Source organism: Crocodylus porosus, unplaced genomic scaffold (assembly GCF_001723895.1).
Source record: "Crocodylus porosus isolate Cpor-Errol unplaced genomic scaffold, CroPor_comp1, whole genome shotgun sequence".
In the NCBI taxonomy this organism is placed as follows: Eukaryota; Metazoa; Chordata; order Crocodylia; family Crocodylidae; genus Crocodylus; species Crocodylus porosus.
The window spans coordinates 74,893,958-74,902,751 of record NW_017728948.1 but is presented as its reverse complement, the minus strand read 5'-3'; the positions used below and the strand labels follow the sequence as shown (position 1 = coordinate 74,902,751).

The 8,794-nt window shown below is 45.2% G+C and overlaps 1 protein-coding gene across 1 annotated transcript in view; it reads right to left on the bottom strand.

Moving 5' to 3' along the window:
* Positions 1-8,788, bottom strand: part of GPRIN3 (GPRIN family member 3) — a 74,394-nt gene extending 65,606 nt beyond the window's left edge. Inside the window, exon 1 of the mRNA XM_019553160.1 lies at positions 8,674-8,788. The gene's annotated coding sequence lies outside the window, so the exon portion shown is untranslated. The remainder of the gene's footprint in view (positions 1-8,673) is intronic.
* Between the last annotated feature and the right edge of the window lie 6 nt (positions 8,789-8,794).

The window sequence follows — 8,794 nt, the reverse complement described above, 5'->3', positions numbered from 1 at the left end:
TAAATACAGCCTGCAAAATTCCTTGGTGGGTTCAGAGTAATCTGAGTTTTTGACTCTGCTCTGACCCTATTTGCAAATACACCTATTGTGCCATCTAATGAGTGTGTGTCTGTGATTTTGGTGGCCTCCAGAGAAACGAACCGCTTTAAGCATCAAAAATACAGTTAGTTTTCACATTCAATGTAAAGGTCATTTCCAGATTCAACTTGAAAACCCTTCAAAACATTAGGTTATGTCTGTAAATGGTATACCCAGTGAATGTGTTGGGTAACACAGCCTAACACAGACAGACCCTGAGACAAGGGATTTTTGCATTTTTATGTCTCTGCAAAGAATGACTGCTTCTTCATACCACAGATGTGGTAAAAATATATCCTGTAGATACTTTGTAGATTGCTAATTGGTTTAAATCTCCCTGTCAGCCTCAGAAAACTATTTTTCATAGAAAAGTAGGCCTGGAAGAGACCTCAGGATCTAGTCCAAACCTCTGCTCAAGGCAGGATCTTCCCTATTTAAACCATCGTATTCAAGTATTTAAGTCTTAAAGCTGCACAAACAACTCTTGCACAACTACCAGGTACAATGCCTGAAAACACCAAAAAGACCCTACCATTTATGGACATAACCTAATGTTTTGAAGGGTTTGCAAGTTGAATCTGGAAATGACCTTTACACTGAATGTGAAAACTAACTGTATTTTCATACTACACTTTGTAATATAAATTGCTTTATTTGCAAACCCAGGTTTGTCTTACTCATTTAAGCCCATACCATTGAAATCAGCGATCATAACCTAGCCAGTTGTGGAGCTCTTCTTCATTCTCCTGCTGCTGAACATTGTTCTGTTTTCTACCTGCTGTGGGCTGCAGAGATCTTCTTGTGATCTTCAAGCGATACATATTTTGGGAGGAGGGATGGGGGCAGGAGAAGGGGGGAATTCCTGGTCTTCTACCTGTTGCTCTTCACAGCCCACTCCAGAAATGGCTACTCCTAAATCATCCCTGAACAATGCTTACCCAACCTCTTCCTGAAAACCTCCAATGAAAGAGATTCCACAATTTTGCAAGGCAGTCTATCTCACTGTCTTAACAATTGACAAGTTTTTCCTGGTATCCAAAGCTTTCATCCATACAGTCTCACATATTTCAGTTTTCTACCGTACCATTATTCAATTATATAAAATCATTGGGAAAGCAATATATGAAAACACCCAGCTCTCTATCCTTCTCATCACCATCTTATATGAAAACTGTATTTGACTGAGACTTGTCTATTCTGTAACTTCAACTGTCCTTGAGGGAGTCTTGCCTGAAACTGCTAAACAGTCCAAACAGATATCTGAACATTAACAAATGTCTTAAGAGCTACAGTGAGTCATGTCCTACTGAAGAGAATGCTGTCCAAAAATTTGATGTATTCATCACCCACCAGTGTATAGCTTAAGAATGAAATTGATAAAGCTCCAAGTGGTATGAGAAATTTGGAAACAGGCCAGTGTGAACACAACCCCAAAGCAAAGCTCCATATTTGGCACTGGGCTCATTATTTTGTAAAAGATAGCAAAACAAATCCCTCTTTCTAGATATCAGCATGATTTTTTTGAAAATAGTGCTACTTTTCTTTATAATTGAATTGGCTTATTATAACCTCTACATTTGCCATCATAAACATATAGCTTTGGAATCAAGCCTAAAGCCAGTCTTTTTAAAAAAGAAAAAAAAATCTGTTCCTGGTTTGAAAAGCAAGAAAATTCATGCCTTACTAATTTATCCTTGTTTTAGAAAGAGCATGAAACAATCCACTTATCTGGCCCCAGGGACTTCTAGAGTCTGCTTTAGACACCAGCATCAAAAATTCATCCTTTCAATGGATCCTTATCAGGGAGGGATAAGTATGTCTTAAGTGTAATTGGGTGATCTACTACAAGGAAAAAACCCAAACTACAATCTCCACAATATGCAACTGTTCAGTTTCATGGCAGTTATTCATTCTTGGCATGGCTAAGTGTATGGGCTATCACCAATACTGGTACAAATGGAAAGGCTTTGGAATACAAAATAGATACAGCATGACAAAAGATACACAAGCAGAAACACTGCTTATTATCCTGGACTGGTAAAGGGTAACATATGGTGGGCCAGAGAAACGCTGGCATCTTCAACACGTAATAGACAAATCTCTTATTAAAAGATGTTTGCTGTAGGCAGCAGGAAGTGGAAGCTGGAGGAGATGGGGGACTCTAAAGGCTCTGCTAGTTCCAGGGTGGGGAGGCAGCGATAGCAGCAGCAGCAGACAATGGAGAGCAGCAGTGATGGCCTGGGTAGCCAGCACCTGGACCCATGGGTAAAGTGCAGGGGGCCAAGTAGATGAAGGTGACAGGAGCCTGTGAGCAAAGAGTTAACCACTTAGGTTGCATTTGGCTCACAGGCTACCAGCTGGACAGGCCTGCTGTAGAGGACAAAAGATCAGAGGTAGCAGATTGAAGTACTTATACTCTTCTCACATGTGGTTTCTTACCTAAGACCAGTGAAACCTCGAAAAGGATCCTCTGCATTTTCCTTTTAACTTGAAACAAAACAGAATGTTGTGCATGATCCATTTTCCCTGTAATGGTCAGGAAACCATTATGGTTACAAATCCCCAAAAAAGGGGGCAAGTATTAGTGAAATCTTTCTTATCCCCTGCCTTTCTGTCTAAGTACATGCTCTTGGCTACAGTAACTAGGCTGGGGGTGCTAGCAGTTGTACTTATCAATATCTTCCTCCCTCCCCTTCCTTCAAAACAACTCTTCTGTTCATTATCCTTTCCACCCAGCTAAAGCCCCAAGGGTGAAGAAGGGAGTAGAGGAAGCAGAGGGGGAATAGACCCTAAAGACATTTTGAGAAGATAATAAGTAGCCTTCAACATTATGCCACATTTTCCAGAAGAGAAGCAACTTTCCCTCACCTTCATGAAAAGCTTTGGGATTGACGGTGTGCTATAATATATACAACATATACAATAAATAATGGGGGAGGGGGGGACAGAAACACTAGCAGCAACACAGGTACAGAACCCAGAGGCAGCTAGATTAAAAGTTCCCTCATGACTCCTACAGCTCTATGCTCACCAAAGGACTCCTCTACAACCTGTCCTGCAGCATGCCTGCTGAAGTCCTACACTTCGTAGGTTTCTCCTAGCCTTGGCAGATCCTGTAGTACTTTTGACTCCCAGATTTCCAGCCATCCTATTTTGAAGTATCTGCCCACACTCACACTGGATCTATACATCGATTTCTGAGTTCAAGGTTTGCCTCTCTTTCACCTTTTTAAAGACTGCAAGAGCTATTACGGACCTGAGCAGAACTGGCCTGGAGGATGATAATAGCTACAATCAAGACATCCACAACACATACTTCCTTCATTTGAGCTGAACACTGGAACTGCCTTAATCCTAGTAGTTGGGATGACTGAGGTTCTCATTGCAACTGGACAGATACTACCGCATCACAAATTCCTGTTTAGACAAACATTGCACACAAAGGCAATGATTCTCTGCTTTTCATTAAGATTCAGTGGGCCACTAATCATTAAACCATAACATATAGGCAACCCCTGCTTAACACGGTTTCAGTTAGCGCTATTTTGCTATAGCACTCATTTAGAATTGATACCTGATTCTGCTGAGCGCTCAGCCAGTTTCACTATAGCGCTCAGTGGAATCAGAGTTTCTGTAGGCAGGCGGGCAGGGAGAAGTGGTGGCAGTGGCAGCAGCAACGAGAAGGTGAGTGAGTGGCAGTGAGTGGGTGGGCAGGCATGACGGCCCAAGGCGGGATGGCAGAAGCACAGGTCCAGGCTGGCACATGGTGCCAGAGCGGGTGGGGGTTGGAGCCAAGTGGCTGCAAAAGAGGGGCAGAGCGCGAGGTCCAAGCCGGTGCCCAAGGCCAGGGCCGGCAGGGGCCCACACCTGGGGTGGGGGGCAGGAGCATGGAGCCTGCACTGGTGTGTGGGGCCCATGCCACGGCTGGTGGAAGCCCACACTCAGAGCAGGGCGGTAGGAGCACTGGTGCCTGGGCTGGAGCAGACAGGGGGGTGGGGAGAAGCAGTGGCAACAGAGGCAAGTAGCACGGGGCCTGCACTGCTGCCCGGGGCCAGGGCCCAGAGCACGGCTGCAGGAGCATGGGGCCCACATTGGTGCCTGGCGACCAGGGTTGGCAGGGCATTTACATTAAATCCAATAGCAAAGGGCCTGGGGCATCAGGGGCGTGGGGTCTGCACTGGTGCCCAGTGGCAGAGGCCGGTGCCCAAAGCGGGGCAGCAGTAGTACCAGTGCCCGGGCTGGCAAGTGGGGCCAGAAAGGCTCATGGGCAGGAGAGGGGGGTGGGGAGAGAAGCAGTAGTGAGAAGCAGCAATGGGGGGCCAGGCATGAATGCGGGACCCATGCCAGTGCCCAGGGCCAGGATAAGTGGGGGCCCAGAGCAGGGTAGCAGGAGCACAGACCGGAGCTAGTATGTGGGGCTGGAGTGCCAGCAGGTGGCCAGGGGAGTGGGGAGAGGCAGTGGCAGGGCAGGCAGTAACCAATTAATCTCTACTTACATTCACTTCTATGGGGAAATGGGATTCGCTTAGCACAGTTCTACTTAATGTTCAGTTTTTCTGGAACGAATTAAGAGCGCTAAGTGAGGGTTGCCTGTACAAAAATTTTCTCTGAACAGAGCATGAAATTATAGCACTTGGCATGAAAAGAGCAAAGCTCTTCTGTGGTAGGTAAGAACCAGATCAACACTTAGGTACAGATGGGTGAAATCAGTTATGCAGCCAATGTTCTGTGGTGCACATTGACAATACTCAGCCCACATTATCCAGGTACAGGTTCATCTCCAGATAAATTATTTGTAGTCATAGCTTGCAGGTGAATTAAATCTCTTATGAAAGAAATACTACAAAAAGAAGAGGACACTGCTGGTTTTGAAAAAAAATTACTAGCAGACTCCATCTGACTTCTGGAGAAGGAAATGGTGGTGCCCCATTATAAAGACCCCAATAGATATGGAGAAAAAGATTGTTTTAATAGGATAGAACAAATGCAAGTCACATTACAGAATGGTAGACTGTATTCTGGAAAGGACCCACTCTGCAAATGATTTAGAGATCCTTATAGACAATAACCTGAATGTTAACTCTCAGTGGTGAACTGACACATGAAATTAATTCCACGCAATAAGCTCTGGCACAGTTCACACACACACACACCCAGGCACAATGTTTCCACGTGCACCCAGGACTGCAGCACGTTGAGCTGGGACGGAACAACCTCACCTTGCAGGGGTGTGGGTGAGGGTCAGTCTGCTAGCCTAGGGCTGCTCCACTCTGGCTTAACATGCTGCAGGGGGCTGGCTGGGGCAGGAGGGTGCTCCAGTACAGGGCTAGATGGTAGGCATCCCTGCATTGGAGCACCCTCATGCCCCACCCAGCCAGCTCTGGTCAGTGTCTACACCTGTGCTGCAATGGAATAAATAACTCTGCCATGAGACAGTACTTGTGCTGGGCAGTACTATCCTATGGTAGAGTTAATTAGTTTAGGTTGGTCTAATAGAACCACATGTGTAGACACTGACACTTTACTGTAGAGCTAATTAGCCCACCACAGTAAATATCTCTGTAGAGGTACCCAGTGTGTTACAAAAACAAACAAACAAAACTTAACAATCCTTGGGTGCACAAACACAGGAATGCTAAGCAGCACTAGGAAAATGTTCTCAACTCTGTAAAAGATGTAAGTGAAAATGTTACTGCAGTGCATTCAGTTCTGTTGTCCACACTTTAAAGGATATGAATAAGTTGTAGAGTATGCTGGGATGAACTACAAAATGATTTGTATTTTGGAAAGTTTTACTTTTGGTGAAAAACTAAAGGAGCCTGATTTATATATGTTTTCAAGGATGAGGTTGAGAACTTGCACAGAGAGAAAATATCCAATCTTAAATGTTTATTTAGTCTGACTGACAAAGTTATTCTAAGCTCAGTGGCTTGAAAAGTCTGAGTTAGAAAAATAGCAAGATAAACGTTTTTAATAATGAGGACAATTAATAATTATTGCCACTTAACTGAGAAGTGTGGTAAGTTCCTCATTACTGTCATTAGATTAAGAGGGATGCCTGTGTAAAGTAATCCTTATAGTACAGTCAAAGGTATGACATACCCTCCACCCCCAAAAAGTTAGAAAGTTAGTTGGGATACTGACACCATTAAGGACGTAGCAGTAGGATCAAGCTGAATCACAATTTGTTAAATTGATACAAAAATCTAGTATTTTGTGGCTTTTGGTATGCTCACACTATATTGTCATAACTATTTCTTAAAAAGATCTGTAAAATCCTTTGTTGAGTTTGTTATTATTATTATTTCTTATCTTAGGAAGGAAAGGCAGAAGATGTACAAAAAAGAGATAAAAATGTAGCTTTACTTATGGACAATTTGTACTTTTACTTATGTACAATTTATGGACTAATTTTTACTCATGGACAATTTGTACTTTATCTCTAGTGAAATCAAGTGGAGTATAACCACTGACTTCAGTGGAAATAGAAGTAGGATCTCAAGAGATGTATATGAACTTGAAAGTATGGAAGGGTCAAAATGCTCAAAGCCAGGGTTCTCAGTTTTTTTTATAGGATGGACCACCTCTCATTACCAATACCATCTTCTGGATACCTGGATACCTTTTGGATTCCTTCATGAGCAAAACCTCCCTTTCCACTGGCAATTATATGACAGCCACTGGGCAACTACAGTTCAGGCTTTCAGGGGGAAATAGCATTAGGAGAGTATTTACATATTTTTAGTCTCTTTTAATGCAATTTACCAGCTGGAAACTGAGAGGACACATATCATATGACAAGCCAACTCTCAGTGGACCACCACTGAGCATGCAGTTTGGGAACCTCTTTTGATTTCAGAAATACCAGGGCAAGGGTATGGCAATAATTCAACATATGTATTTTTATTCACAAATAAATATGTCCCAAGAGACATAGCTGGGAGGGGGCAGGGAGGAAAGTGAAGGGACAGAAAATAATTTCTCATTGGCTTCTTTCTATCCTGTTCTAGGCTGGATTTTTGAGGCCACATACTTCTCTCATTTCACCCAACCTTTACTTTAAAAACAAGAATCTGGGCAAAACACCCCAATGATTTTGCAGTTAAAAAACCAAACAAAACATTACTAGAATGCCTCTTCTGTGGTAAAGCTCATGTGGAAAGTTGTTTTGTTTTAGTTCACCTGTATCAGGGCAAGTATTTATACAGTGTGACAGTGACGTTGCTATGGTAATTACTCTTCATCGCTGGAAAGCAAAGCAATACTGCAGCAAAACCACAAACTGGCCTTACCATTCAAACTCCCGTCTTTTGCAGATGGAAACACAGCACATTGTTTTCCTCTTTCTGCTTTTATTAAACACATTCTGTTTTATTTCACTGCAGTGGGGGGAAGGGCGGGGGGATGACCATACCTTCCAGAATGTAAAAATGTACTGGTAGAGGCAAACCACAGAAGCAAATAATAATAATAATAAAAAATGATGGGATCAAGACACAATCAAGCAATTATCTTTTCATGACTCACATGGATCCATCTGCCCGGATTCACTATGGAGCAATGATTGTTTGAAAAACAAAAAAAAATTGTGAATGGAAAGAACAGATGGCTTGTGCCAGCCCTTACTCAGGCAAAACTCCTCCTGAAGTGCCTGAAAAGAGAATTCTGCCCTCCTTTTCCCGCTTGTCTAAACAAACAGGGAATGAAGTCACCCATGACTTCAAGGAGAGTTTCATCTGGGGAAGGCGTGAGTGCCACATTTATCCTTCCCAAGTGCACGGAGAGGCCCAGCTCCTTATCGATGCCTCCTCCTACTTGGAAGTCAGGATAAATACACACCTTGACAGACTAACAAAAGGAGAGAGAGAGAAACAGAGGGAACACAGGCTTTGGCAAACCCAAGTTCACCTCATCAGCTGCCATCCTCCTACCTGGCTAAGGCCAGCCCTTGCCAGCAGACAGGTCCTGGACAGGCATTCAGAGTCACACAGGCAACAACAGCAGCAGCGCTCTCTCTCAGGGGCAGTGTCCGTGCGTGGTGGATCCAGGCACTGGGCTCACCTGCCCGCTCTACTTCCTCCTCAGCAAGCCCCAGACCCCCAGCAGGAGGGTGGGAGAAGTGCCCGGGTGGGGGGACTTGAGAAACCAGTGCTCATTGCTTTGGGACAGGACCCCGAGCAGTGCTGCACTGGAGCAAAGGGGAGGGCGGCTCGCTGCCTCCAGGGCTGCATCCAGCCAGTGAGCAATGCACAGCAATCACCTTGGGCCGCGCAGAGACAGGGACACACACAGCCGGCAACACACACACATGTACACATGCAGACACGGACACACAGAGACACACAGAAACACAGACACACACACGGGGACATACACAGAGACACACAGAAACAGCAACAGACAGATATACACGGATATACTCACACAGACACCGACACACATATGCACTCACATGAACACACAGGGACACAGAGAGAGGGGCACACACAAGTCACACACACACGGACACCGAGGCGGACACACAGGTAGACAGACGCGGACACGCCCTCCCGCGCCCCACCGCCGCGGGCCGGGCCGGGGTGCGGGGCCGCTCACCTTGAGCCGGGGGCCGCTGCCGCAGCGCTGACCTTGCAGGGGAGCTCATGGCGGGCGGCGCTGGGCCGGCTGCAGGCAGAGCCGAGGCGGGAGGGACCGGGGGCCGAGCCCAGCGCGATGC